The sequence below is a fragment of the Chiloscyllium plagiosum genome, unplaced genomic scaffold, assembly GCF_037043375.1.
Source record: "Chiloscyllium plagiosum isolate Xiang-an unplaced genomic scaffold, Cpla_swu_hap1 HiC_scaffold_10, whole genome shotgun sequence".
Lineage (NCBI taxonomy): Eukaryota > Metazoa > Chordata > Chondrichthyes > Orectolobiformes > Hemiscylliidae > Chiloscyllium > Chiloscyllium plagiosum.
Window position 1 is genome coordinate 49,340,204 of NW_028270148.1, and position 15,284 is coordinate 49,355,487.

Below are 15,284 nucleotides of genomic sequence, written 5' to 3' on the forward strand. Positions count from 1 at the left end.
TGCCACCCTAGGGAAAAGACCATTGTTGATCATCTCATTTATGCTCCTTTTGATTTTAAAAATCTCTATGAAACCCTTTTGTAAAACCTTCAATCTCCTATGCTCCAGTGAAAAAGGTCTTAGCCTACCAAGCCTGTCCTTATAACCCAAACCCTCCAGTGCTGGCAACATTCTGATTCATTCAGTTTTTTTCTCAGATTCCATCCAAGTTTGTGACAAAATAACCAATGTTGTACTGCCAAGTCCAGTTACATCTACTGCTTTGATATTTCCTATCCTACTGAGCAAATAAATCTCGCAGTGGTTGTTTGACTGAAAATATCACAGCTGAAATTCATAACAAAATAGAACATATTCACTATCAACTCATTGCTAATATTCCATCCTTGAGACGCCTACCCTAGCATTCTGGTCAAAAACTGATCATACTCATCTCATTTGTGCTAGGGAGGTCTAAGCATCTGATAGATTTAGGATCTGAACCTGCAGTGTCAGGTTTGTTAAGCGAGCATTCCCATAACTCATATTTGCAGTTATATTTATTTACTTTGTGTTTTGTGTATAATAATGTGTACTACTGCCACAATGATTTAGGTTTTCTCAGCATTTAAAATAGTGGAGTGAAATAAATATAAATGTTTTGATAAAGATATTGCTTCTTTGAGAACAATCTGGCATTAAAACTGACAGTTGCTGCACTGTAAAATAAGTTTATATTTCACTGACGTGTATGAAAGACTTTATCAATGTGAGTTGGTGTAACTTCTTTGCAGGTTACTTGGCAAGCTCCTTTGATGATAAATTGTGAAATCCTTCTTTTTGAAATTTCACATGCCTGATCCACACATCAGAATTGTGAATACCTCATAGTATGCTGCAATACATTGGGCTGGATCTATTCCCTTTTACCAATTATTCAGTAATGATTGTTATTTGCACCAGTGGTGGAGATTTGTAGGTGGTTGCACTGAAAGTTTGCCAACTGGAGTGATTACTCACCCCACAGTTCCTCAGGGTATTAGCTCTTTGGTTGTAAACCCTGTTAATGAGTCATTCATTAGTGTTTCATGGCAGCATCTCACAGGGCCAAATGGACCTAATATAAGGCATTATTTTACCACCCATTCATGCGGGTTCTTGAGAATTGTCCGATTAATATTTCAAAGCAATATTTTCAGAGCCATATTTGAATGATTCTGCTTTTTCTAAAAAAAACCTCAAATGTCATCAATCATAAGAGATGACCAATAGATCAAGAGATACAATGGAGAAAATTTTAATCTGAATGGTCTTATAACAGGCAAACTGCACTTGCCACTTGGCTATCATCATCCTCATGAGGCTTTACTTATTTTGAAGCCTGAACCTCAAACAAGAGTGGCCTCGAGCACTGTACATGTCACTCCTGTTGCTTTTGCTGAGTGCTGTGAGTCAAATGTTTGTACTGAGCTGGGTTTTCATCCTACAGGCAAGTTGTGACAATTGGAAGTTTCCAGCCTTAGTCTATCAGCCTCAGGAGAAAGCTCCTGCAAAGTGGGGTTGTCATTCTGTGGATATGGAGGTATATTGGGATCAGTTCCTGAATAGAATTCACTTGACAGCCATAGGGGCTATTAGGTGCAGAGGCTCTGCTCAAAATTGGTTTGAGACTTTGTCCCGTCAGACTTTGTCATCCATTACACAGTTCCTATGACCCTTTATGATGACCAGTGTTCCTCCCATGGCTCCTCATTCTCTTGATGCCAATCACTGTAAGATGAATCCTCACCACAGCTCACCATGTTGTATGAACATTCTGGTAGATTTGCTGTCACCATGCGTCTTTTTTGGCATGGATTGACATGGCTTGTTTGTTCCAACGTGGTAGAGAAAAATTATTTAGTATTCTGACAAGAGTTTCTGTCATAACTACATGTAGCTTATTACATGATATTTGTAATGTGCAATTTAATTTAATATGATAGATCATCTTTACATGGAGTATGAGGTAGACCCAGATAGCAGGTCTTTTTCCTTTGAGAACCTAAGTTATTTTCCCAATAAGTCCATATGACATTATCATTTTAAAGGAACCCTTTGGCATTAACCCTTTCAGAGGCCTATGGCACTCTTCAACATTAATTCTTTCAGACTTCTAACCCTTATACAATGTTAACAAATGATATTTCCATATCCATCCAGCCAGTATACATTCTGTACAGAAACTTCTGGTAACAATGTCTTGTGTGCTAAAGCATTATGAAAAATCATTCATTCATAACTTTCTGGGAAAAAGAAAACTGCTTTTACGACAGCCCTGTAAAAAATTGTCAATCCAGCAGACCCTTAAAATATTTATAGCAGACACTGCAAACACTTGACACCCTTATCTTGTGTAAGCAACCACTGAGCAATGCAGAAATAGATCAAAGAGAAAAATCTATCAAATAAGCAATGATTTTCCTTGTTTTCTCAATCGGCTAATAAAAGTCTAGGCTGTGAGTTAAGAATGCATAACTAGCCTTTAATTAATTTAGAGATGTTTTGCATTATCCATAAATGTTCCAAATGTGCACCAGTAAGAACTTTGGTACAAACTGAAGTGCAAATTCAGATACAATTTATTTCAACATCAGGATTACAGTGATAGAAAGATGAGAAACTCAGATTAACCTCAGTTTAACCAGTAAAAAATATTTTACTGGTCCTTGTCTAGTTATCCAGGATTGTCAGGCTTATATTGATGGGTTCAGTCCTTCAAGCAGTCAGATAAGTGCTCTAGCAAGTTCATTAAACAAACATGACTGAGGGTTGAAATAAAGCTCTCTGGGTTTCAAACCTTTGACTGCAATGGTAGAATATAAGGCTTTTAGCTTGGGATCATCCAGCTGTGCTTTAAGAATGTTCATTGCTTTATGGAGTTCATATTTGCATTTTTAACATTATAGTTTTATGTAATATCAATAAAAATAACCTATGTAATATAACATATGCATAATTAAAAGCATAATTAAAACCTAAATATTTTGTTAATACTATTCTGATACATAAAATTAAAGTTACAATTTAAAAAGAAAACAAAAATAAAATGTGTTAAATTTATATTTTTCTAACAATTATCAGTTGTTAGGAGCATTGGGTTTAATAATCATATTGTACAACCTGTGGTTTTTCAGATATGAGTTGCTAAGGCACAAATCCGAACAACCACTTGCATCAAATCCCCCTGAAGATTTAAATCTTTAGCTGAATATTTACTCAGGGACACAATTGTACTATGAAGATAAAGGTCTTAACAGGTTAGATTAAACTACATCAGCTTCAAACAAATTATGATTTGATTAGCAAATTAGTTAATAAGTACTGGGTTTCTGCTTTTCAGCATTTGTAATGTTTTGAACAACTACTTGTTGTATAAATGTATTTGGATTAAAATTAAACTGATCGACGTTTGTTTGCTGTTCTTAGAAGCTATCCTCACCTTACAATGATTTTGTTTTCCAGCCATATTCCATTATGAAACAATTTATTTGTATATAAGCAAAGTATGTTGTATTTTGAAACTAACAAACATCAAATATATGCAACGTGTCTTTTTGTTCCACATCATCACATTAAAATATAATTTAAATGCAACACACTCATGTTTTATGGATCTGTTAACACGATATGGGATGAATACTTGCAATGCTAGGCAACAGTCATTGAATACAACTTACTTCAAATTAATTTATGTTACAAGAAGAGTGGAAAATGTAAAGTCCTTTTCCCCTTCGTTGGCTTTAAATCAAACTGATGTATAATGTTTCTTAAACAATGGTAGCACGGATAGTTAAAAAGGGAAGAACTCCTGAAAAATAGAGATCTGACAATTCCAAATAGCCCTTTAGAAAATGAGTGCATGGAAATCCTTTTTGTTGAATTATTATTTCTGTTACTAGGACATTACTAGGAGAATGTTGCTGACTGTGGTTAACAGAAGATGAACTAGAATTCCATCAATCAATGTGTTGTGGCCAGAAATGTGACAAATTTCTGATAATTGTTGAGATTCAGCTCTGATTTCATATAACCAAACTTCCCCTGTTGCTCCAATTAAAGTTATTCTTAGAAATGAAGCTTATCATCCACATTGTTAATGAGGTGTGTCATTGTAAACTGCTTTTCATTATTTGGGTAAGCATTTGCAATCTATTTTCACTTTACAAGTTGATGATTATTAAAGGATAGAACTGCAGAAGTTAATCATCTAATAAAAAGGACTTTGGTAAAAGGAATATGTTTTCATTGCAGTCATTCATATATTATAAATCCTACATCCCAATTATGAATTAGATCATGATTCTATTTTGTTTTTGTGCTATATGGAGATTCCTACAAGTTAGAATGGAAGAATTTAACTATAAGTTTTCAAAATTTGATTGTCAGTATTTCCTTCAAATTCCAAATAGTTATACAGAATTATCATTTTCTTTAGCATCTGTTTATTTATTTCTCTTTTTTTCATGTATCTTTTCCAATATATATGCTGTAACGCAATTTAGGTTTGTCAGTCAGGCTTATAGTATAGCACACTTGTGCATATTGGGAGCTACATATCTTAATATGCAGAGGCTTATTCTTTGTAGACAGAAAGAACATGCAATTACATTGTGCCTGTTTCAATGTAACCACAGAGGCAACAGCCATTCTTCCGTTTATTCCTCAAGACAATGTTTTAGCCAATTAGTGTCAACTTGATTTTTAAAGAAATCTTGGAAATTAACTGCCAATTATCATATAAATGGTACATTCTCCATTGGCTGTACCAATGAGAGTCACTTCACATCCAATAGCACCCTGTTCTCATACAACATAACAAAATGATTTCCCTCTTTATATTAGTATCCTTGTAAACTATCCAGATCAGCATAAGACGAAAACTATAATCAAGCTCTGTGCTACTAAACAACTACTTGTTTCAGCAAATTTTAAAAATGTTACAATTGGCATTTGTAAATTTGTTTTTTTTTGCTCTTCTTTCAATCATCTTTCTGCCCTCTTCATTTCTCTTTTTGGTGTCATTGGCTGGACCAGAATTTATTGCCCTTGCAAATGTGGTGGAGACCTGCCTGTTGAACCACTGCATTCCATGTGCTGAGGTATACCCACTGTCACTGGGGAGGGAATTTCAGGATTTTAACCCAAATATGTTATGCAATTGCGATTGCACTTTTCCCTGTTAAAATTATCTCCCTAATTTTGGACTTATTTTCTCTACCTTTGCCTTTTTAGCTATTTAGTCTATCAAACTTCAGTCTTAGCATTTAGAAAATACATTTGCCCTTCATAGGACTTGCACATTTGCTAGGGCAATAACATTCTTAAGTTCCTTTTGAAATAATAGTTAACCTATTTGTTTCTTCCTCTGCAAGTTTAGGTATATTTACATGCTGATTTTGCTAATCAATCAGCTTTGACATTCTTTTTAATATTATTAATTTCTTACATACTTTTTCTTAGCTACATAAGTTTTCATTGGAAATTTTTCATTGAAAAATTAATTGGGCCAGTAAGCTGTCAGAATAACTTTCTGTCATAAAAGACAGGGGGAAAGTATTATTATCCCCACTAACTGAGGCAATATTATTCTGACTCAGAAGTGATTTATCCGCTGAGATGCCACAATCAGTAAAGCCTGTTATTACTCAATAGACAGTGGCTTATTAATTTCTTTAAGTAAATAAGTTTATTATATATATCTGACCAGAAGAAGAGAAAAAATATCACTCTTTAAAAAGAATTCTGATATTGGGTACCCTTGCTTTTCATGAGATTTAATACATTGGGCTCTTATGCTATTTGATTTAATGATCATAATTAAAGCAAATATTTATTTATCTGTCAAACGATAACTAAGCAAATATTAATGGGGATTGCCTATTGTTGTTTTCATAGTAGGATATTTAATTTTGATTTTTTAATTTGAACGATCACTGAAAAGCAGTTCATTATTAAGGTACTTTATAATTATAATGTGTTTAAAACATTCACAATTATTTTACTTTCTGCATTATTTATGAACTAAAAATTGTCAGTTGTAAGTTAATTTATTTACTTTAACACTAATATTCCTCTTTTCTGAGTTTGAACTGAATTCCAGTTCTACAGATAATAGGCATTCTCATCCAAGTGGATCACCTTCAAATTTGAACCTATTTCAGAAGGCTAGTCGATAAGAAGACCATTCTGTCATAGACCATGTATTCCGAGTCCAAACTTTAGCTGCCCCAACTGGAATTAGCTAACTGAAATTGACCAGGGTTGGTTTCCTGATGCTGCTGTTCTTCACATCCCAAGTCCTCAGTATGAAAATTTGCCTTTGGAGCACAAGTATCCATTTTGTACAGAACAATTAATCTAAAGACTGAGTTACAAGGGAGTCAGTAGCACATCCAATGGCGCCGATGATGATATAAATTGCTAGACTGAAGCTTAAGCAGCTTAATGCCAAGCTTGACATATCGGAACATGAGCAGTTCATTGAGTCTGCTTCATCATTCATTGCCCAATATCTCTTAATGCCTTTGAATAGAAACATTCCCAGATTTAACATTCACAAGTGATTGAACATCCAAACTTATGCCAACTTTTCTGGGTAGAAATGTTTCCTAATTTGAGTCCTGCATGGTCTACCTGAAATGCTTGAACAAAACCACTTATTCTAGCATCGACAACTGGTGGAAATAATTTAGCTCTATCTATCATATCGCTTTTCTTTAATAGCTTGAAACTTTCAATCAAATAAGACCATAAAATCTTAAAATGTGGGAGCAGAATTCAGGCATTTGGCCCATTGAGTCTGCTCCACTATGTAATCATGGCTGATAAGTTTCTCAGTCGAGTTGTACTGCTGGAAAAGCAGGTCAAGCAGCATCCAGGGAGCTGGAGAATCGACCTTTCAGGTATAAGCCCTTCATCAGGAATGAAGCTTGTGGACCGGGGGACTGAGAGATAAATAGGAGGGGGGTGAGGCTGGGGGGGAAGGTAGCTGGGAATGTGATAGGTAGGTGAAGTTGTCGGGAAAAGGTGATATGTCGGAGAGGAGGGTGGAGTAGATAGGTAGGAAGGAAGATGGACAGGAGGACAAGTCAAGAGGATGATGCTGAGTTGGAAGGTTGGGACTGGGATAAGGTGGGGACAGGGAAATGAGGAAACTGGTGAAATCCATATTCATCCTGGTGTGGTCGCAGGGTCCCAAGGCGGATGATGAGATGTTCTTCCTCCAGGCGTCGGATGATTAGGGTTTGGCAATGGAGGAGGCCCAGATCTGCAGTGTCCTTGGTGGAGTGGGAGGGGGAATTACAGTGTTGGGTCACTGGTGGAGTTTGTTGGTGCGGGTGTCCCAGAGATGTTCTTTGAAATAATCCACAAGTTGGCGTCCTGTCTCACCGATGTAGAGGAGACCCCATCGGGAGTAATGGATATAGTAGATGACGTGTGTGGAAGTACAGATAAATTTCTGTCGGATGTGGCAGGATCCTTTGGGGCCTTGGACAGAGGTGAGGGGGGAGGTGTGGGTACAGATTTTGCACTTCTTGCGGTTGCAGTGGAAGGTGCCGGGAGTGGGGTATGAGCTGGTGGAGGCGCGTGGATCTGACAAGGGAGAGAATGGTCACTCTAAAATGCAGATAGGGGTGGGGAGGGAAACATATCTCTCCCCACATATGGTGGGGTCTGTTTGTAGGTGGCAGAAGTGACTTTGATGGTCAGCAGGGTTTTGTGCAGGGAGGTCTTGTGGAAAAATGTGAGTTTTTGCAGCTTGACAGGAATAACAGATTAACTGAACATTGGTTCAATGGGAAGAGACAGCAAAAAGCAGCAACACAGAGGGATTTTGGGGTTCTTCATGGATGGATCACAAAAATCTATAATCTAAATTCAAGGGATTATAAATGGACTCTTGGCCTTTATTTCAAAGGGAATGTAGTATGAAAGCAGGGAAGTGTTTCTCAAACAAGGCACATGACACAACACAGTTGAAATATCATGATCAGTTTTGGTCCCCTTATCTAAGGAAAGGTATTATTTCCATTGAAGGCAGTCCAAAGATTAAGCACGTTGAACCTGCTGATAGAGAGATCTTCTTATGAGGTTGGGTCTGCACTCACTAAAGTTTAGGAGAGTGGAGATAAGGGTTGTATGATTCTTAGAAAATTTCACAGAGTAAATGCAAAGATGTTGTTTACTTTTGTGGGTCTCTAGGACCAGAGGATATAACCTAAGAGTAAGGGGTCAGCCAGTTAAGTCAGAGATGAGGAGGATTTTTTTTTCTCTCAGTATATAGTCAATCTGTGAAATTCTTTACCACAGAGGGTTGACCTGGCAGTAACTCTGTAGTTACTGTTCCTGTCACCTACCAGCTCACCCTGTAGCCTGGCTATAATACAATGGGCTGCAGGCCAGACTCAAGCACCCTGCCTAACTTTGAACCAATGGAAGCCCTTTACTGGCCAATTAATGCCCACTGTCCACCTGACTGCTGTTTCTCAGCATATTAAAGGCTGAGATAGATATTTAATCAGTATGAGAATCAATGGTTATGGGAATAAGCAGGAAAGTGGACTTGAGGATTGTCAGACCAGCCATGATCACATCAAAAGGTGTAGCAGACTCAGTGAGCTGTATGACCTACTTCTGTTTCTCTGCCTTATAGCCTTATGGTTTGAGTGATGTGGAGTAAAAGATTAACTATACCTTTTTGTCTAATAATTGCTACTGACCATGTGCCTAAGGAGTTATGTCATAATGATATTAACTTACTTGGAACTGGGACCCAAGACTGTAGTGCTCATGAGATATCCTCAGTTATCACCCCACATGTACGTCAGTGCATAATAAACCCTACTCATGTCTACTTGCCTGAATGCAGTCTTGATCTTACTGGAGCCTTGGACTCAGCAAATAATAGTGGCCTGAGCAAAGCATACTATATATCAGCAAGCTACCTTGACCGTTCTCCTCCACCTCTTCCTCTCCCCACCTACCAACCTCAAAATTCTGGAATTTGTTCATATTTAGTAACTTGCATGTAACACTGCAGCTAGAGTTTCCCAATTTCTGTTCCATACGGATCTATTTATTTGGTAGTTTACAAGCTTCCAGAAGAGGGCATATTTAAATTAAAGTACTTTCCCCTAATTACTCTGTATCCATGAAGGATATTGCTGATGCAAAGGCCAGTTTATGTTCATATGTGCATATAATGTAAAACAGTGTAACAAATATTTTAGAGTAGCTTGTAATCCTTTTTAAATTAAATAATTAATCCAATATTTAATTTAGAACCAAAGGGGATAGAAATAATGGATAAAATATAAGATGAAAGAACCTCCTTAATAATCTGGCAAAGCTCCATGGAGTCATAATCCTCGAACACAATCTCCAAAGAGCCATAAGTTATATAATTCTATGAATATGGTTTGACTTAGCTTGAAATAAAATGATGTTGTATTTGATAGATACAAAGCATTGGACAGAATTTCTGGTCCCCTGGTATGCCAGTAGAAAGGGCCTATAAAACTCTGTGGTTACAGTTCCTGTCACCTACCAGCTCACCCCCTAGCCTGGCTATAATACAATGGGCTGCAGGTCAGACTCAAGCACCCTGCCTAACTTTGCACCAATGGAAGCCCTTTACTGGCCAATTAATGCCCACTGTCTACCTGGCTGCTGTTTCTCAGCCTGATGTTTGAGGTCAACAATGGAATGCAATTCTGGAAAGTAGGTCAGCTCGGGCCTTGAGTACGAAAGGGAGGAGTGTTTCCTTCAAGTGTTATTTGCCATTCAGATGCCTACTGGCCTCTCCCCTCCCCCCAACTGTTCCCACATCCACGTCTTTTCTCTCCCAGGTGTGGTCTCCACATCAGACCTGTTTATCCTGATTCCTGCTCCCCATCCTTCAGTGCTCAAAGCAAGAAACCCCAGCCCCTGTCAAATCCTGCCCATTGTTTAACTTAGATGCTTACAGTTAAAATTTTATGAACAAAATACAATCTTCTTTGCTATTTTTAGTAAATGTTAATTACTCTATGAGGGCTAGTCAGCCTTGATCGTTTATCAAATGTCATTTTTTGCTCTTTTTAAATTAAAGCTTTGTGAGAATTGGAAGGAAATGTGGAATATTACATCCTGTATATCAATTCAACTTCCTATCGAGACTTTGTGTTATCCAGCTGATGTGAACCATCCTTTGATCGATGATTTGCATTCAAATGCAGATATTTTTCACTGAGGTCTTCAATGGAATCCATAGTGCTATGAGCAAGGTGGTGCAGGGGACAATGTCTGATGGGGGTTAGTAAAATCACTGATGTTCAAAACTGTTTAAAATCTGAGAATAAATGTGATTGATTTTTGTGGAGGTTGAAATCAGTCATCCATCCATAATAAAATTTCCTGTTATTGAAGGAAAATAGCTAAAACGCTAAAATCCTTAAGTGCTGTTGTCATCAAGTGATGGATCAATAAGGGTCCCAGTGAGACAGTTGCAGATAGCTCTAATAGAGTATATTAGCACAGTTTGTTCAGATCTTCCCTTGTGTGCCAGTGTATATCCACACTGCTGTTCGGAAAATACAATATGCTCTGTCAATAAATGGGAGAATATAAAAACGATTAATATTTTAAGTGATTTCTTCTACAGCTTTTAGGCAGGCGAATGTGGAGAGTTGATGTTTGAACATTTCTACAAAATAAATCTTCTTCTGAGGTTTTCAACCTGCCTCCACGTGCCTGTGGAGAGGGAAAGGCTCGGGTGAGCATCTGCATTAAAAAGCCTTGTCTTGCCAACTTGAGAATGTAAGAAGTAAAGCAGAATGATGGACTTTGTGGCTAGGAATGAACCAGATAGCTTTGTACCTATCCCATTATACAAGTTTGCAGATAGTCATTTGCAGAAGTCTCTGCTCTGGCTGGTGGTGAGTTTGGAGGTAGGAATCTGTATTTAGACTGGTGGTGGTTGACCTAAACCTCACCACCCTCCCACATCTACCAGAATTAAGTTCTGGATGGGATAATCCATGACAATTGTCTTACCCACTGTCAATAAATGATCAAGTAATGGTCACATGCATGTCTTATTCCACTGCTGCAGGAATTACCACAGCTACAGTTGGCCCTGTCACTTTGTGGTTGCAAGGCAGCTATGCCAGAGACAAAAAAACCTGCAAATGCTGGAATCCAACGTAGACAAGCAGAAGGCTGCAAGAACACAGCAATCCAGGCAGCATCAGAAGGTGGAGCGGTCAACATTTCGGGTGTAACCCTTCTTCAGGGCAGGTGTAACTGAACATGGGTTGCACCCGAAACGTTGACTTCTCCACCTCCTGATGCTGCCTGGCTGAAACTATGAAGCCAGCCTGTGACAATTGATGGAGATCCCTTGATCAAAGTCACAATGGAGAGACAGGATATTGGGAGAGGGAAGTGCTGCTAAATGAGAGGTGATCTCATTGAAACATAGAAAATTGTTAGAGGGCTTAAAATGCTAGATATTGTTTGCATTTTTTAAAGAGTTTAGAACTGGAGGTCTTTTGAAAGGTGATGTCACACTAATAATATCAATATTAATCCAGAGGCCAGGCTTGCATCCTGGGATGCAGTGTTCAAATCCCCTATGGCAGCTGGTGGAATTTAACTTCAATTAATTAATTCAATAAAAACTTAGTCATGATAATTTGGTGTAATGGTACCATGGAACTGTCGTCAATTGGTGCTAAATCCAATCTGGTTCACTGATAGCCTTCAATGAAGATACCTGCCATCTTTACCTGGATGTGATACTAGGCCCACTGTACGGTAGCACATTCTTAAATGCTTCCTGAAATGACCTCACAAGCCAACAAGTTATACCAAACCATTACACAGTGTAATTGTAAAAAGGTGAATTGCAGTGGCCCAAAAAGGCTCACCAGCACCTTCTTAAAGACAAATAGGGATATGCAACAAAAGCTAGCCTTTTCAGTTATGCCCAAACCCCATGAAAATGTTATGATTGTAACGAGGTCAGCCAGCTGGATCTCATAGAATATGAGTTACCTGATTAGTGCTGTTAATCTGGTCCAATCAGGAAGCCCTGATTGATAAAAAGAGGAGTGCCCATAAACAAGTCCAGGCAGCGGGCTGTAGAAGGGGTCGTTAGGGCTGATTGCCTGCCCCTCTTCCGTGGTTATGTTAGAGCCTGGTTGTCTCTGGAGAAGGAGCACGCGGTGTCTACCAACACCCTGTTCAGGGAAAGGTGGGCACCGCAGGGAGTGGAGTGTTTTATTTCCCTCTCCAACTCTATTTTGATTTAATCCCTGCCCTCTCCTTCACTGTTTGACCATGCAGCATTGCCTTTTGATGAGAAGGGCACTGCTTGTCACAGGCCACTCGGGTGTTTCCTTTCTTCTTGGTGGTGGAAAATTGAATAATGATTTGCACACTTTGTACCACACCTGCACACACACATTAAAAAAAACCAGAAGTGTCAAACATCCTGTTCACACTGAAAATAAAGAAAATAAAGAAAAAGCAAGAAAAGAGGAGAGCCAGCCAAACTGGCCATAACCAGGTCCAGGCAGCGGGCCATGGAGGAGGTCATTAGGGATGATTGCCTACCCCTTTTCTGCGGTTATGTCAGAGCCCGGGTGTCTCTGGAGAAGGACCATGCTGTGTCTACCAACACCCTCAAGATTTTTAGGGAAAGGTAGGCACCGCAGGGAGTGGAGTGTATTATTTCCCCCTCCAACTGTATTTTGATTTAATCCCTGCCCTCCCCTTCACTGTTTGATCACGTAGCATTGCCCTTTGAGAAGGGCACTGCTTGTCACTGGCCACTTGGGTGTTTCCTTTCTTCCTGGTGGTGGAATATAAATAAAGATTTACACACTTGTTGTCCTTCACTGTGTCCAACATCTGCACACACATGACATGGGTGCTGGGGAAAAATAAGCAAACTGGAATGAAGAGTTTTTTTTTCCTTTACTGAGTTGCTCCTAATCTGTTTCCAGTTTATGATGCTTTATCCAGCTTTAATGCTATTTTCTGTGCACTGTAAACCAAAAACAAATGAGCAATGGTCTTCCCCTTTGAGTACATTATTGGCATTTCTTATTGTCCAAAGTTCAGCGCAACTGAATGTCTTGCTAGGCCACATCCGAGAAAAGTGAGGACTGCAGCCAAAATGTCGATTCTCCTGCTCCTCGGATGCTGCCTGACCTGCTGTGATTTTCCAGCACCACACTCTCGACTCACATCAGAGAACAGTTAAGAGAGATTAGGAGTTTATCTTTTCCGAAAGATATTTGTGAACCAGTTGAGATCTAACCACAATCTGACTCTTTATGCTCATTTTCACTGATGGCAACTTTTTAGTTCTAAATTGTGATAGTGAATTCTATAGTTTCTAGCTGCCATCTGGATCACTCATGCTGATACAGATTCTCTGTAGCACTGCATTACAATGCCACCACCATTAGCCAGACCCAAGCATCACCACTGCACTCCCACCCAGAAACTCATTGCTTATAGTTCCATTTAATCTGTTTTGGAATCTCGGGACATTATTTGTGACCTCCTCCTAAAAATGCATTATTTTATGCAAAAAGACCTTTGATGACAACATGTTTTGACTAAGTAGAATTTAACACATTAATCAATTTGAATATTTATAAACACTAAAGACCAAAGTATTCTGATGGTTGGCTGTTGAATCATAGAATCCCTACACTGAAGAAGCAGGCCATTCAGCACACTGACCCTCCAAAGAGCATCATATCCAGACCCACCCCAAAACCTTGCATTTCCCATGGCTAATCCACCTAATGTGCACTTGTTTGGACTGTGGGACAAAACCAGAGGACCCAGAGGAAACCCATGCAGGCACAAGGGAGAATGTGTAAACTCCACACAGACATTTGCCTGAGGGTAGAATCAAATCCAGGTCCCTGGCACTGTAAGGCAGCAGTGCTAACCACTGTTAATTATAGAGTATAATTTCATTTTTCTCTGGGAACTAAAAGCATACCAAAGGATTCCAAAATAGAATAAATTCCTTCCATAAAAATAGCTGTGGCAAAAAAAGAAAGGCAGTTTAATGCTACATTAATTGGACAGTTTAGAACAAGTTAAAAATTTTAGAAGCTTAGCATATATGCTAGTTAGAATCTCATTGTATGTGAATAATGAGGTGTTAACTGACCCATGTAGATGAACGATTAATAGATCAGCGTTTGCAAGAATGGGAAAGGGGATCATTAATCTGTTGTTTAAGTGCGCAATTTGTGTATAGACTGCAAAACTATACACTTAAATGAAAATTGCTATTATTATGTACACTTGACAGAGCAGATTCCTAGAAAAACAGATGGGAGGAGGTATGTTAGTTTAAAATAAACTTAAATAGGTTACATAATTAAGAGAACCAAGCTACCTAAATTTAAGTGTCTGCTCTTTATCAACTTATTCTATTTTATAAGAGCTTTTTTCTACCTTTTAACTAAATTTTCTCCCTCTGTGCCTATACAGAGAGAAAATTGACCTTTTTGTGAAACTAGTTGGTCAGACATACACAAGAGCTGTCAGACCTAACTCTAACATTTTCCATTGAAAAAACATTTGAAGTCTGGAAAGTCCACCATTCCCACATTCATAATGTAAAGACTGGCATGGTCGGACAGTGGAAGAAATACAACCCAAAAACATATCTTTATCAAGGTGCTCCAATGCAATTTACTATGCCAGTGCACCTAACAATTATTCATTTTTGTGCAATTAACATAATTAGATTAATAACAATAATAGGCCATCATTTAGGTTGAACATAAACTCCAAAATGCTTCCGTAAACTATATTTTTTCATATGCACTGTGGCTAAAGAACAGCTCAGAATATTTAGAGTATGGGTAATAGTAAGGTAGAAATTTTGATAAAATGAGATAAAAGCAGAAAATGTTGCAAATACACAGGTGCATCAACACCTAAAAAGAGAATTGGTAAATTAAAACCTCAGTTTAAAGATGTCTTATCAGAGAGGAAAGAGGATGGAAATTAATTGGTTGGACTAAAAACATAAGTCTTATCCAAAAATACATGAAAATGCCAGAGGAAGTACGTAGATTAACTTCACTGGGGCTATCAAAGACACTATTGAGTGTCCTTGATAAGTATGTACCCGTCAGGCAGGGAGGAAAGGGTCGTGTGAGGGAGCTGTGGTTTAATAAGGAATTGGAATCCCTTGTTAAATGGAAGAGGGCGGCCTATGTAAATTTGAGGCGTGAAGATTC

At 38.3% G+C, this 15,284-nt stretch overlaps 1 pseudogene; it reads left to right on the forward strand.

The window, feature by feature from the left end:
• Window positions 1–15,284, forward strand: part of LOC148148955 (usherin-like) — an 89,086-nt pseudogene that overhangs the window by 32,916 nt on the left and 40,886 nt on the right.